The sequence below is a fragment of the Equus asinus genome, chromosome 13 (genome assembly GCF_041296235.1).
Source record: "Equus asinus isolate D_3611 breed Donkey chromosome 13, EquAss-T2T_v2, whole genome shotgun sequence".
Lineage (NCBI taxonomy): Eukaryota > Metazoa > Chordata > Mammalia > Perissodactyla > Equidae > Equus > Equus asinus.
In genome coordinates this window covers 46,293,296-46,310,476 of record NC_091802.1, presented here as the reverse complement: position 1 = coordinate 46,310,476, position 17,181 = coordinate 46,293,296, and the positions used below count along the sequence as shown (strand labels likewise).

At 34.8% G+C, this 17,181-nt stretch overlaps 1 protein-coding gene across 9 annotated transcripts in view; it reads right to left on the bottom strand.

Annotated features, from left to right (window-relative positions):
• TANC2 (tetratricopeptide repeat, ankyrin repeat and coiled-coil containing 2) overlaps positions 1-17,181 on the bottom strand; it is a 389,807-nt gene that overhangs the window by 163,082 nt on the left and 209,544 nt on the right. The gene's annotated exons all lie outside the window — the stretch shown is intronic.

Here is a 17,181-nt window from a genome sequence, read left to right as displayed (position 1 = left end):
AATACAGAAACCCACGTTTCCTCTCCAACAGAGTCACAAAACCTATCATTAGCTTGGCCCAATTGCCAAAGCAAACCTGGTTATACTTTCATTTCTTAGTTCTTAAATGACTACCTAAATTTTTCCTTTTCTGATGAATATTGGAAAATGTTTGACTGCTAAAAGCAGGGGCTGCTATTTGTCACAGTAACTGCTGAAGCCGGCATGGGAGCTCTTCCACAACCTCCCAAAACTGAGCTCCCGAATGTGAGAATCACTGCCTACCAGCAATCAAGAATCAAAGCAACCACCAATAGCTCATCTCCACTCATAGTGGCTCACTTTAAAGCATTTGCGACACTTAGTTCCCTGGGGCATATTTCAAGAAGACGGGAGGAAACAGATGAAACAACTGTCGAAACTGTGGGATGGGTACATGGAAGGATTTTTGAGTATTTTTAAAACTTTACATAAAAGTTTTTTTGGCTTGGCCACGTGACTTTATTTGGACCTTGGAATGTTATGAACAGAGAATTGAAATGTGCCTGTGCAGTTGGGCTTCTGTTCTTGTGCTCTGGTGATCCAGCAGGAGAACAACTTCTCTCCAGCTGATGCCCATTCAGCCTGGGCTCCAGAATGGATACACACAGACCTGAGCCCAGCTCGAACTCTAGAGCTGCCTCAGCCAAGGTGCAGCCTGAAACAGAGCCATTCCAAACAATACTTGCAAATCCTTGAGTAAGAAAAAAATTGCTTATTTTTGGTGGCAAGAAGTTTTAGGATGGTTTGTTACATAGGATTATTGTGAACATTTAATTTTTAGATATCTAATTTGACTAAAATACAACCATAACTTAATTAGCAGATCATAATGAATTTCTGGTGGTTTTTCCTACCATGTATTATTTTCTGTTCAATATAAGCACTTACTTTCATATCCACTTACTTCTAGTTGCCACCTTAGTCCAGATTCTATTCTATTTCTTACTCATCTATTGATCTTCTCTTTTTAAAGATATAATATATATACAATAAATTATATTCCTACAAAGGATACAATTCTATAAAATTTGACAGATATAGACATCTGTGAAACAACCACCAAAATCAGGATACAGAACATTTCTATCATCCCCAGAACCTTCCCTGTGTGGCTTTGAAGTCAAACCCTCCCTCAACCCTTAGCCACAGGCAACCACTGACCTGTTTTCTGCTATCTTAGATTAGTTCGTATATTCTATAATTTTATATAAATAGAATTAAACAGTATTTATTCTTTTTTGTCTGGCTTCTTTCATTCAGCATAATGTTCTTGAAGTCCATCCATGTTGCTGAGTCTTTCAATAGTTTGTTCTTTTTTATAGCTGAGTAGTATTCCTTTGTCTGGATGCACCATATTTTACTTGTTTTCTGTTGATGGACACTGGATTGTTTCCAGTTTTTGGCTATCACATATAAAGGTGCTATGTAAAAGTTTTTATGTGGACATATATTTTAATTTCTCTTGGACAAATACATAGGTGTGTAATGGCCAGGTTATAAAGTTTAAAAATGTAAAAATTTGACTTTATAAGAAATTGCCAGTTTCCAAAGAGATTGTTCAGTTTACACTATCACAAGCAGTGTATAAGAGTTCTAGTATCTTCAATATGTGGTACTATGAGCTGTTCTGATTTTAGCCATACTAATGAGTGCACAGTGGTATCACATGGTTTTAATTTGCATTTCTTTAATGACTAACGATGTTGAGCATCTTTTCATGTGTTTATTGGCCATTTTATATCTTCTTTTGTGAATGTCTCTTCAAATCTTTTGTACCATTTAAAAAATTAGGTTCTCTTCTTGTTAATTAGTTGTAAGAGTTCTTTATTTTGGATATCTGTCAGACGTATGTATGCTAGTATTTTATCCCATTCTATGGTTTGCCTTTCCCTTTTCTTAACAGTGTTTTTTGAAGAGCAAAGGTTTTTAAGTTTAGATAGATAAGTTCAACTTTTAAATTTTTTTCTTTTATAGCTCATAGTTATGTCCTATCCAAGAAATCTTTGCCTACCCAAAGTTATAAAGATTTGCTTCTAGCTCTTACATTTAAGTCTACAATACATTTTAACTTTTACGCATGGTATGAGGTAAGGGTCAATGTTTATTTCTCCATTGAATTTCCCTGGGACCTTTACTGAAGAATAATGGAAGTCCTTTAACTTTGTAATTCTTTGAAAAACTGCTTAGGCCATTCTAGGTCATTTGCATTTCCATATAAATTTAGAATCATGTAAACTTCTAATTTAGAATCATGTAAATCTCTACAAACATTTTTTTCTTGGGTTTGTGTTGAATCAATTTGAGGAAAATTACTATTTTAACAATACTGAATCTTCTAATCCATAAATATGACACAGAGCATTTATCTGGTTCTTTAATTTGTCTCAGCAATGTTTTATTTATAATTTTTAGTGTACGTGTTTTGTTAAATTTATCCCTAAATATTTCATGATTTTGGATGCTATTGTAAATGACATTGCTTTTAGATTTAATTTTCTAATTGTTCTTTGCTAGAATTTAGAAATACTACTGATTTTTATATAAGGACCTTGCTGTCCTCCTTTTTTCAACTTACATAAACACATTTATATAAATGTAATTGGAAACGTTGCAAGTATTGGCTTATGTTTGTGTATTGTTCTGCTAATATATAAACATTTTACATAATATAAAGGTAATTAAGAGTTGGGGAGGGTAATCTCCGCATTCAATGTGGAACACTGACATATCAAAGCAGGTTATCAGGGGCTTCTTTACACCAAATTTGGAAGAAACAATGATGAGACACCCTGGAATTAACCAGATCTGGCGTTAGGATTCTTAAACAGGAAAGGGAGATGGACAAAGACTACCTCCTGAATTCCTCAGGCATGTCCCTAAATATATATAGAAACTTTCTTTAGTGTTCCTAGGGGCAACAATTTGGTGTGGGACACTGAGATGTCACTTATAATGTTTTCAAACTTAACTCCAGGAATCTGATTCTGAGTTATTCTAGCTGGGGATAAAGGCAGGGAGAGTGGAGGTACTGTAAGGTTATAAGAAAATGAGACTATTAAAAAAGCTGTAAAACTAGGGGTACTGTAAAGAACCAAAAGGGCAAGTTAATTCTAATTTAGAAGTCTGAGAAGAGCTGTAATACTGGTATACGGGAAAAGGGATTTCCGTCACCCAGCACAGCTTTAGTGCCATGAGATGACTAAGTAGACATCAATTAACGTGGAAAGTGATATATCACCAAGGCATTAATAATGCCAAAGTCATGTCCAGATCTACCTTTGTCATTGGGAGTGACAGCATGGCAGCTGTCATGAAGGTCACAAAGTGCAGATAAGAGAGAATGGTACAAGTGGCTGCAGAGGATGATAAGGTAAAGGTGTAACCCGCCCAGGCCAGGAAAACAAATAACTCACAGAAGGGGATTATAGCAACTATGTTGTTCCAGGTGAAACAGTGTTCTTGTCATTTTGCAACCACAAGTGGTATGCAATTGTTCTCATGAAGTGTAAGGAATCCAGTTCCAAAACTTTACATTCTATGTGCATACGTCTGAGTCCTATCAAAAAAGCATTTCTTTTGTATGTATGTTTGTTTACGTTGAAGCATGGAAGTCATATATGTTCTATGTTAGACTACTGTAATTATGTTATGTGAAAAAAGGTATGGAAATAAATGAAAACCACTCAAATAAGAATAAGCAAAGGCTATTTATTCAGAGCTTGATATAGCAAGGGAGTCAGCCACCATCACTTGCACTTGGCAGAGACTCAAAGGCAGGCAGAGGAGTGGGAAACCTTTACAGTGGGGAATAAAGGGAAAGGTTTCAGATATGCCCTGACTGGAGGTACTTGGCATGGAGAAGCTGAAGCAGGCTAACTAGAAGCAGATGCATCCTATGTGATTGGTTGGGTGTGCATACTTAACTCTCTCTGGTTGGTCCTAAGTTAAAAGTGAGGGCAAAAACTAGAGAAGCTGTCAGTTAATAATCAAGTGCCCACCATTTTGCTCCGAGTGTTATAGGAGTTATTCTTGCCTTCCTGGACTGGTTGCCAGAGACAGTAGTCTGACTTCTTACAGGTCTGACTTGTAGATAGTAGGTTGGCTCCTGGGCTGGTCACTGCAGATTGGGGTCAGAGTTCTATTTTGATATATGGTCTGGCTATTGTATATATATTCAGTTTTTCAAACGATAGTGTTAGGTTTATTCACATATTTCTTTTTCCTATCATTGAGGATAAATGTGTCACATTTGGCTAGCAGATACTATTTTCCTAAAATCTTCATTCTTGGTTTCATACTTATTGATTATGTTCTCTACATGTACTACAATTCGCTCATAGCTGACTGATCTCAGTTGGCTGCCGTGGCAGAATTCTGATCCTGTGAAGCTTTATGCCCCTTCCCATGCTAGTCACATTGGCCCTGTGTATACCCTTCATCCCATGGAAGGAGAAAGTTTAGTAAGAATTTAAAACAAATAAGATACAACAAATCAAAAACCACTGAAAGAAATACCACTCCCCCTTTCCCAATACCATAGTAAAATCACATTATAAACACAGATTAAGAAATCATGGTTCCAGCTGTTCAAGCTTACAAGCCCCTTTGTAGTAAATCAGAAAGTCAAAAGACATATTCTTAGTAGAGAGAAAACTATGTCATTTACATATGTTTATAACATACTAAATTTTTTTATTTTGCCTTCCTCCGACTTTTTGGATTCATTTCATTCAACACACACACAATGAACATCTACTATGTATTAGTCACTATACTGAGCACTGTGGATATAGTGGTAAGCATAAGCAAATTGTCCAGATGGGTGTTTTTTGATAATTTTAGCGTTTATTTTCTTGTTGTTTGGATATTTGAGAAGAAGTGATTGAGGGATAAGTGTTATTCAAAAGAAAGTGTTATTCAAAAGTGTTTTCATTAGAAAAACGCTGTGATGATTCAACTATAGTTTAATTCTTTCTTTCTTCTCTCTAGGGCAAAGAGCATATCATCCAAGTCTTTATAAAAAATGTTACTTGGTTAGGGACCAGATAAGGCATTTGTTGTACTAGAGAATTTGTTGTATAAAATAAATTTTAACTGAGAAAATAAGCATCATTGCTCTGATGAGGTACCAGAAAATAGCATCCATATTTTATGCCCTTGACTGTAATGGAAGTTTTACTTGTACACAAATGAATTCTAACCAGTGTTCTCTCACTTTAAGACTTACAAATAAAAAAATTATTTATATAAAATAAATAATACCTTTAGATATTAAGGGTAGCCTTCTGTTCTACAGTACCAAAGATGATTTACATGGATTAACAGAAGAGTAAGTGTTTAATAGAAGAGTAAGTTTAGGCATTTTGTGGTAAATACAAAAATGTAAAAAAAAAAAAGTATTACGTGGCTTTTGATACTCAATGTTTTAATAAAACATTAATCAGCAGATAAGAACATTCCTCTTAAAATTGGTTTGCAACAGAGCCAAGCAATAGAAAGCCAAACTATAGTAAGCTTGTGTCTCATTATCCTCTGCAAACATTAAAAGAAATTCTCCAATCATTTTGGATGTTGACTCCTACTCTCCTTTTAAATTTGTTTTCTCTGGCAGCAATATAAACATCAGCTTTATCTACTCACAATTATAACTTAACTATTACGGCTATTGTAGAAAGTAAGATAAGCAGAAAACATAAATGCTGAACTTACCTCAATGATCTATGAAATACATTTGGGATTTGTAGCTGGATGAAGCAGACATTTTCCTCCCCAATCTAATAGTAACAGGTCAAATAACGCCAGATGGAGATCAGGAGCAGAAAAGCAAGTTTTTCAACAATTCAGTATCATGTGTAATATCATAACCACAATGGGCAAAATTTGTCAACATTTTTATGTAAAATACTAATTTCTTTGAGATTTGGCTTCTATGTCCAAATAGGAGACAACTTGCTCAAAGAGATGGACCATGAACCAACTCCAAAAGTCTGTCTGAAAAGAGAACTTCCTTATATTTCAAGTAATCAACTGGCTAATAATACCATTTCAATTTCTTATTATATAGCTCCCAGAATTTAAGGGAACTGGTTTGTCCAAAAAGGCAGTGTTCTCTAAGACTGTTTTAGTGTATAGTCTGTTCCCATGTAGCTTCATGGGGAGCAGAGAATGGAAAAATAAAGACATTCCTTTTATACACTTTAGGATGTGTATGCAATCTAAAAATATAAATGCTATAATTTTTTCCCCCAAAGGAAATAATGGCGGCAGGGACCTTCAGTAATTGGAGACCTTCCAGCTGATGACAACTAACAAAAACTGGGCAAAACATATTTGAAAAATCTTTTAAAAAACATTAAAGACCTAACAAGATAGTGGTAAATCAAGACAAGAACAGGGAGAAGATGGAAATCCAGAATGGAGATCTTGCCCAGCATGGAGGGCTACTTTAGCACTGGGGGCATCTGTTAATGGGGAAATGACTGAGAAGCTGAGCTGTGCTTTTGGCTGTCTCAAAAGGTCAGGGGAACAAAACTAGTGTCTAGGATCCACCAAGAGTGGGAACTCTAGTAAAACACTCCACACTTTGGGCTTGAAACCTTTAAGAGTTACACTCTAGGAGTAAAGATGAACCAGAAGTAAAGCAGGTCTTGCAGTCCTCATTTGTGTTACCTTATTAGCCTGAAAAACCTCAAACCCTGAACTTGGATTGAATTGGTCCCAGAGGCAGAAGCAAATGAAAATTCTCTCTAGAGAAAAAAAAAATCATCTTACCTTCAGATTACTTTTATGAATCTTTTCAAATATTAAATACAGCACAAAAAAAATAATTAGGTGTATAAAAGACAAGAGAATTAGCAGAAATAATAGGCAAAAGAAAAGTTGTAAAGGTGATGGGGTTGGAGTACTGTAATTAATCTCTTAAGATAATTCTTGATGTTGTAAAAATGTGGTAGAAAAGAGCTAGAGTCTCTGGGAAGATGAGTGGTGGAAATGGAGGAAGGAGAGAGCAGGGGAAGAGTTACAAGACTAAGAGTCATTTGACGATTACAATAGTGTTGAAGACGGTATTTCCCTAACACCAGTAGAGGTTATTGGTTGAGGAAATTCTCCCTTAGTTCTTTTCTTTTCAAAGTAACTTCATATTTCAATTGTTCAGTCATGCATAATACTTCCTCCTGGTGTAGCTAAACCATAGCAGCTAACAACAAATCATATTCTAAACAGTAGCATATGTAAACTAATGGAGGATCTAAATCAGGAACTCTTGATCTGAGGTCCTCTGATACATGCTTTTTTGGAAGTCTGTACATCCCCTGAAACTTTATGTTTTAATAGGGAGAGAGTAAGGGAAATGTTCATTCTTCCATCTTCCAGTTCTTCTTTGCCACCTCCTAAAAAAATTAACCACTCCCAGTAACCCATAGCAGGGGTAGCAAACTCAAATACCTTCCGGATACAAGCAGTTTTAACATATCTGGCATGGCTAGGGATAATGGTAGTAGGAAATGATTAAGTGTATGTTGAATTACAGAGTATCAGCCAGCCAGAAGGCATTCTAATTCTAATTTTTTAAAATGTGCTCGCTAAAAAGTTTTTTGATACTGTCTCTAGAAAAACTTGTCTACTGTTTTAAAGTTAAATATAAGCTGGAGGTTAAGATGGTGGTCTGAGATGTTTTCCATAGTTCCAAGAACCACCTCTCAATATGGAAGGGTCCAGAGGGCAGAAAAGAAGGGAAGAATGGTTCCTGGAGGTAGTTAGGAAAACTAGATCCAGGTTCGGCTCTCAATGACACCGGCCACTGTCAATTCTCAACTGAGATGGAGAAAAACTGCCTAAGTTTTGGGCAGGTGCACAAAAATCTAAGGAACCTTTAATCATAGGATCCCCTTCTCTTGAAAGTGAAAGTGTTTCAATCTCTCCTACTCACCCTTCTTTTTCCCTCCTTCCTTACTAAATTACCGCCTTCTTTAAATTAACTCCCCCAGGACCTAAGCCAAAGAATCAACTTATAGGGAATCTCTCTAGTTGCAAAGGGGAGTACTTAGATGCCTAACTTTAGGGTATGAAATGGGAGTTAGCAATAACACAACTTCGTTCAAACATTCTCGTCTTTGAGTCTTAGTAATTTTGGTTTGTTCAGATTAGTTTTCAGATAAAACTATTACGCAGGGCAAATAAATCTAAATGTTTTATTAATTTTTTTGAAAACCCAGACAATATGCACAATTTTGAATGTAGGCACAATTTTCTGGAGAGGGTGCCCATAAATTTCATCAGTAATCATTTTGGAATACATATATCAAATCATCATGTTGTACACCTTAAACTTACACAACGTTATATGTCAATTATATCTCAATAAAGCTGGAAAAAATTATGCTGTCTAAAAAACAATAAGTAAATTTATCTACTTATTCAAATAATTCTATACTCTTTTAACTAATAACTGAGACATACACAAATAACTGGAGAAAACGTCCTCCAAACACACACACATACACACACAGTGGTTCTCCCTTTTGCTTTTATAAGATTAGGGATTCTCAGTATTTTTTAAAACCTATTAGTTTGGCACTTAGCTAAGAGAACAGACTTTTAAATGCTTATAATCTTCCATTACAACTTCCCACTATTTTGTTTCTCTCCCATTGGAAGTGGGAATCACTGCAGAGACAGAATATATAGAGAGAAAGTACTCATTGCTTGGTATCACTTACACTAGTGTTTCCCTACCTACATAATTGCCCTCAATGTACCAGAAGTAACACGTGCACATTGATGTATGATGATGACTATTTGACTGAAATGAAAAGCAATATTTGACAAGCTCAAGAACCTTAAATGCTTCACTGAAATCTCTAAGACTGATGATTCTCACAATGTTCCTTTGGGTCTTAAACTGAGGTTTCTAACATCTGCTTTGAGTAGATATACGTTTGAGATACAAAATATGGTAAAGATGCACTACTTCTGCAATATAGTATTTCTGTATTATTCCCTTATTGGTCTGGACTTCCTCACCCATAGCACAATTTATCCTAATGCGGAAAGCAAGGCATTTGTATACTGGTCACAGTAAGAAAAGTATTATCCTCAGAAGTCGTGTTTGTCTAAATAGCAAATTTATTCTCTGTTGGCTTCCAAACCTGGGATTTATTCTAGAAACTGTACGCTTAAATAATGTGATATAATTACCCAGGCTTAAAGAGAAAAACATCATTCTAGGACGAAGTATTTCACTGTATTGTACTAGTCAGTGCAGACTAGGCAGGGGAAACGACCTACAGTTATAAGGGTAGCTGGGGAGTTTTAAAAAAGGTGGGACCAGGAATTCTGGCGAACCAGGAGCTAAGATCTTCAAAGAGTAAGCGGTATGACCTCAGAGTCCTGAGAAACTGCAATAAGGAAGGGTAGTGATTGGTACAGTTTGATGATGTGAGATTTAAAGCTGAAATGTTAGGGAAGAAAGTAGGAGAATGCTCCAGAATTGACTTTCCTGGGTCAGCTTTTATGAGAATTTGAGTGTTTCATATACTCCTGATTCATTTTTCTATCCTTAATATCTACTATTAAATATATCTAACATTTACTTCATCCTTTTATTCTGATATTTTTGTTGTTTGAAAAATGTTTCAATTTTTAGTAGCTGCTATTATTTCACAATTGAGAGCATTTATTCATTTAGTATTTGTTGACCACTATATAGCAGACACTGGTCTGAGGACTAGGGATACGGAGATTAAAAAGTTGAACAAGTTCCATGTTTATAGATCTTATAGTTTAGAATAGTTCAGCATAGTTCATTTAGCATATACTAACATCTCAGTTCCATGGATCACAATTTAGGCAATCCTATTCTAAGTAAGGCTATCTGTTCTAATGTGGTAAATATAGTCTAAGGTGGTAACTGGATATAGTAATTTCCTATAATGTATATGGTTCATGTATTTTTTTTCAGCATGACTGTTTAAAGATTGATCACATATTATTAAGGGGAAACAATGTTATACTTTGAAAAAAATTTTTTTGAATAGTGGTAAGAGACAAAGGTACAGTACAAAGTCGGGGTAAGTTATTTTTTTCTTTATTCTTCCCTTCCATGTTGGTCAAGAAAAAAAAATAAGTACTAAAAGATAAATCAGCAAATGTTAATTGCAACACCAGAGCCTTAAATATGGCACCATGGGACAGATTTTTCCAAGCCTCATGAAAGTGGTATAAATTACATTACTTATTTTCAGTGAATATACATTTTTATATAAGTCAAAGCCCATAAAAGTAAATTTAAAGGCACAGTAACACTGAGTATATAATAGCAGTGATTACAAATTGCTTAATAGTCAGCAGAGATTAATCTAAAAATTTGTAATCTGTAAATAATCTGTACAGATTAAGCAAGAGGAAAGACCTACAGATAGTTATAAGAAGGTACAGCAGCAGGGAAGTTTTGAATATAAAAAGGGTGGGATACCTGGAATACTATGGATTTTATTTATTTTTTTGCTGAGGAAGATTTGCTGTGAGCTAACATCCGTGCCAATCTTCCTCTATTTTTCAGTATGTGGGCTGCCCAGCACAGCATAACAACTAACAGAGCAATGTAGGTACACGCCTGGGAACTGAACCCAGGCTGCCAAAGTGGAGGGCACTGAACTTAACCACTAGGCCACCGGTGCTGGCCCTGGAACTTTTTTATTGAAAGGCAAGGATAAGAAGGATTTATGCTTCCAGGCCATGGAATGACACATATCAAATATGTAGGAAAAACAAGGAAAATTCATTGTTCCATTGAAACAACTTTCTTACTCCCTTGACTGTGGGTTGGACCTGGTGATTTGCTTCTAACAAACAGAATATGGTAAAAAGTGATAGGCTGTCACTTTTGAGACTATGTTATAAAAGACTGCCACTTTCATCTTGCTTACACTCTCTGCCTCTTGCTTGCTTGCTCTCACAAAGCAAGTTGCCACATTGTGAGGTGCCTTATGGAGAGACCCACACGGCAAGGAATTGAGGGTGGCCTCTAGCCAAAAGCTCATGAGGAACTGAGACCCTCAATTTAACAGCCCATAAGGAACTGAATCCTTCCAATAACCAAGTGTATAAACTTGAAAGAGGATCCCTCCCCAGTGGAGCCTTGAGATGACTACAGCCCAGGCCGTTATCTTGATTGCACCCTGTGAGAGACCTTGAGCCACAGAGTGCAGCTAAGTTGCATCTAGATTTCTGACCCACAGAAACTGAGATAACAAATGCTGTTTTAAGCTATTAAGTTTTATGGTAATTTGTTACATAGCAATAGATGATTACTACAAGGACCTATTCACAAGGGTACTCAATAATAATGAATAGAAGTTAACCAACACTCCCCACAAGTCTTATCAATTTATATGTTGTAACAAATAACTTCTAGATAAGGAAAAACAAAAAGAGGATTTTAAGTGACTTAGAGATCAAGAATGATAGTGGCAACATCAGATACAGAATTCATAAATCTCTAGGTTCTTGGGTATTAAAACAGAAGTCAAGAATACCTTTCTGTCCCTTCCTGTTCCCATTTTTGGGAATGAACATTGAGAATTTTTGATGAACATTGAGCTGGAGGAACATATGTACTGCTTAGGAAAAGAATAACAGAAAACTTCATTTTTTTCCAGAAATAAATTTGCAATAATGTATATATGTGAGAGATGTTATTAGTCATAATAACTGATGCTCTAAACATTGTGCTGAGTAAATTATGTGTATTATCTTATTTAATCATTAAAAACACCCTATGGAGTAAGCAATATTACTATCTTCATTTTACAGATGAGGAAGCAGAGGATTAGAAAGATTAGGTAATAAAAGTTACATAGCCAATAAGTGCAACAGCTAGAATTAAATCCAAGCTTGTCTGATCCTAGACCTTGAGCTATTTACCACTATGAAAAACGGCCTCCATTAAAAAAATAACCAAACCCCACACAACTTCGTATCTATACACAGACTGTTTGTGAAAACAGGCCAATGACTACAGGTTATAGGTGTAATTTTATCCTCTTTGAGAAGCACTCACAAAAAAGATATGATACCTTTACCCACAGTATTCTTAGATAAAAGGCAATAAAGGCTGTAAAACATAACAACTGTAGATAAGATTTACATAGCACTAATTATGGACCACATCATTGTTTTTATTATCTTACATATTTTAATTTATTACATCTTCACAGCATTCCTATGGTATAGGTAATATTATAATCCCTATTTTACAGATAAGGAAATTAATCATTCTTATGTTTAAGTAATTTGCCCAAGGTGACACAACTATTAAGTGGCAGAGTAATATTTGAACACAGGCAGTCTAGCTCCACTGTCTGTAGCCTAAACTAATGCATTTACTCTCAACATTTTTCTGCCTCAAAAACCAAAAGTTAAAATGGTTTTCAGAGTTAATGGGAAAACCATCCATTTGGAAATCTAACTAAATTATGGATCTAAGTATCACATTCATAGGCCAAGTCTTTAGAATTTGTGACACAGAACACCTTGAGAAGTTAACCTAAAAGTTAGTGTGATGAGACTATCTTTTAAACAACAATAAAATATAAATCAGGAAAACAACTAAAAACGTTCCAAGTGAAAAGTTTTATTCAACAAAGTATCTGTCCACTAAAATAACTTTCTAACATGTTAAGAACTTATTGGTAGATAAGGATATGTGGGGAAGAAAAGCTATCCTCTCCATATTCTAGTTCCTTGATGTTATACTTATTTTCAATGCCAGTAATCAGGCAGTATCTCTCAAACTTAAAATATACTGAAATTATTTCTGTTTAGCTCTCTGTTTTTGATCTCTACTTTCTATACTGACCTTCATATCCTGATTGGGGCAGCACTGCAGTTCAAATATTCCCTTTATTCGACTTACAAGTCTGTGTACTATCCAACTTTCAGCAGTGTTTTTCATTCTAATATTTGTACCATTCACAACCTTTGTTTCATTTCAACCTTTACAACAATATTTATTTTTTCCTTTTTTTGGGTGGAGAAAGTATGTGTCACAGACTGCTTTGAGAATGTGTTAAAGAAAGAAGAACATATGTAATATGGAGAACAGTGTTTGCACATAATTTTAGGAGTTTAGAGCCCCCTGAAGCTCACCAGTTTAACCCAGGTTAAAAATCCTGCTTTACATTTAAAGTGTTTACAATATAGACAATACAAGACATGAGGAATAAGGAATACAAACACAACATAACAGAAGAGGTGAATTACAAGAAAAAGTCTCCTGGTACCCATACGTCAATCAAAAATCATATAGAGGGTTTTATTCATAAGTACAAAATTCATAGCAAAAGATATGAAGAAAGCCTAACTATTTGGAATAAAGATAAGATTTGATAATGTTTTCAGGAAAAAAAAATGGAAGAAAATGAGAAAACAAAATCATCCTTTTCTTTTAAATGGAATGACTACAACTATATAGCAGTTGGGAAAGAGGGTTCAAGGAACTACTCACTTTATATAAAACATTTTTTATCTACGGTGGCTTGTTCTTGAGCTGTTAAGTACAATGCTGATAAGAAATCCAAATGAAAAGTCCTTTACAAATTCAAAAAAATATAAATATGAATATGTGCCAAATAACTATCATAAAATTCTCTCCCATTCTTGAGTTTCAAATACATCCTAATTTTGTTGTCACCTTAAATAACATTGTCCTTTGAAGGGCAGTGCCATTTTTAAAGAGATTTAAAAGGATCTATTATAAAAAGATTAATCTCAAATTTCTCTGAAAATATTTGGTGTGGATAAAAGCCTGCCTATTTTCAGAACACTGGTCTGGACTTTGGCCCTTAACCTTGCACATGTAGTCACAAGTCCTATAAAACTGTCAACTTGGCCTGCCATCTGTGTCAAGGTTCTACACACTTGAAATTATGTATTATTATAATGTGCAACATAAAAACTTAAGAAACTAAGATATAAATGAAGAGTATCACCATCCTTTAGTGCCATCTGATTACTGAAAAATTTCAATACAAATTCATTGCAGAAATTTTACAAAAGGAAGTATAATGATAATGATGAACAATAACAGGAAGAATGCTAAAACCTCTTACTGTTTACTTTGCCTGATCTAAGCATTTGGCTATACATTATTTTATTTAATCTTAATAACCCTATGAGACAGATCTATTGTTAAAAAAAAGACTATTTTTATCACAATTTTACAGACAAAGAATTTAAGGCTATGAAAGTTACATGTAGTCGCACAGCTAGTAGGTGACAGATTCAGAAATTAAACCTAGATCTAACTCCAGAACCTGAGCTCTCATTCACTAATACATGCTGCCCAAGAAAGAAAATTAAAACCATCTGTAATCCCACCAACCAGATACAACCACTGCTAACATGAGCATTATCCCACCAATCCCACTCTCTCCACTGACTTCCCAAGAACCCCAGTTCTCTCCCTCTTTAGGCAACCAATGTTAGTTTGGTATATTCTTCCAGACATTTTCACCTGTGAATGTGTATTCATGTATCTATACAAATACATATTTAATTTGCCAAAGTATGGAAATAATGTCATGTTATATATAATGCTGCAGTGACAGGAAACTGAGGCACAGAAATATAAGACATGTTCAAGATGACAAGACTAATAAGGGGAAAATCAGAATTGAAACACAGTAAGACACATTTAACTAAAAATGACCCTAAACCTTTATATCTTTTTTTTCCTGATTATTTAGAAAACACTTTAAAATCCTATGCTATACCTTGGGATCATCACTGTAATAATAACAAAACTAGGTAACATTTGTGAACATTTACTATGAACCAAGCAGTCTGCTAAGTGCTTTATCTTTATTAATCTGATTTAAGATTATCATCCCCATTTTTACAGATGAGGAAATTGAGGCTTAAGAAAGGTTAAGTGACTTGCCTAAAATCACATAGCTAGTAAGTAATGATGTAGGAAGAAAAGTTAGAGTGTAGGATGAATCTGTTCTCTTATTTTTGGAATTGTTTTATTGAAATCACCAATATCAGCTGGTTACCCTAAAAGTAGAATATAGCCCTGTGTAATACTTAAAAACTGAATTTTCTGCTTTTTAATTTAAGGGTACTCAAGGGGTATTTATGGACTTTACACAGTAATAGAATTAAAGGAATCTATTTCTGGACTACATTGTGTCCCCTTCAAGAGTTCAATAATAAATCCTGCTCTTGACCCTAAACAAATCACTTAAATTCTCTGGGTGTGGATTTCCCCACTGTAAGACAATTATCAAACACAATTCACTTTATTTTCCCTACTCTGGTAGTTCAGTTAAGTAACAAGTTATGTATCAATCAACTCCATGGTTTTAGTTGCAGAACCAAAACATACTATTTACTTGTATTTTTATCACATTTTCTGCAAACAACAAATCCTATTTGAGGAATAGTAAAACCTAAATTAGGTACTCTGGAATCGAATTCTATGTAGACTCAATCTCTCAATTTATTAGACAAATATTTTGGATCAACGGCTATACCCCAGAGTAGCTTTCTCTAGACTTTGCAGACCAAATATCAATGACTTGCTCTGGTTTGATCCATGATTTCCTTTTACATGTAGGACAACATTGAAAACTAGACATGGGTACACAGATACCAGGTACAAAAAGACAAACCAAGAAAAATATAAGTCCACTTCTGAGACACAAAAGCTTTATTCTTCCAACCTAAAATATAGGCATCAAAGGGTTTAAGTTTAGATAATACAGAAACAACATCCTCAATTACTCCTCAGAAGTCAACAGCAAAAATGAATCCTATAGATTTCCAGCACTGTTTATTGGACTACTTATAAGCAGCCTGCAGCAGCCTTGTAATCCAGTTGGTTCTCTAACTTCAACCAGCAGCTTCAGGATTACCTAGGAATTTGTTAGAAAAACTGGCTTAATGAATCAGAAATTGTAGGGTGAGCCCAGCAATCTGCATTTGAACAAGTCCTCTAGGTAATCCTAAAGCATGCTAAAATTTGAGAATCACTGCATTAACCTTTAGCTTACGATTATTGCCTCTGTGAGATATACTATTTTCCTAAATTTTCATATGATAATAAAGCAGGTGGACAAGATATCAGAACACTAGCTTTAACTGCAACAGAACATATGAGTATACAAGAAAATATGATCATTGTTCTGTTACTATAGCCTATGTAAGAGAACTTAAAAAAGAACGGACTGTTATTCGTTTGCTTTATGAGTTTACTGAATACATTTGGTTACCGTTAATTTTTGGTACTATGTAGAAGAAAATAGCTTCATCCCTCAGGTCACTACTCTCATCTCAGTAGAAATTTATTTTCAGAGTTTAATAACTTCATTATAAAAGAGCAAATCACTGTGCTTTAAACCTGTTTCAGAAAGGAAAAGGAGAGACTGCAGAGTACGGGAATTAACGTTTTGGCAACATGTTTTAGTTTCTTCCTGGTTTTCTGAAAATCTTAACTGAGGTTTAGTTTTGTTCAGTTCCAATCCAGCAAAGAATTCATGTTTGTGGAAAATATATGTAAATAATAACATGGATAAGATTTTTCATAGTGATTCAGCAATGGCATTCCAATAAACAGCAGCTACCTTGCTTCTTGACAATTACAATAGCTAGATTAGATCAAGGTCGTTAGATGGGCAAACAGGAAGTGAAAGATTAGTCTCCCCACATTCATTCTGATTTACAAATCTGGAAGAAAACATAAAGGCCTCTGATAGGGTTTCTCTTTCAAAACTCAATGCAGGAATAGGGAATTAGTGCATTTATTTATTTTACTTTATTACTAGAAAATTTGCATGAAGAAACGCAAAGCACACTATTCCATTGCTCAAGAAGTGTGACAATACCTCAAAACATGAAAAAGATTCTTCTAACAATGTGCTTCAGTGGCATTTAAAGAGCTATTTAGTTCCGTTTAGAAATAGAAAAGCTGGTTCCTAATACGTAACTGTGATTGTCTTAAAAATGAACAGTCATCTACAACAGCAGATGAAGCCCAGGGTTCTGCATCCTGAAAGTGAAATCCTCCAGGTCTTTCAATATTCAAAACTCATTCATAAAATCAAATGTCTCTGATTAGATTTGGCCCAAGTTTTTGTCTATGGTTTTGATTTTTTTTAA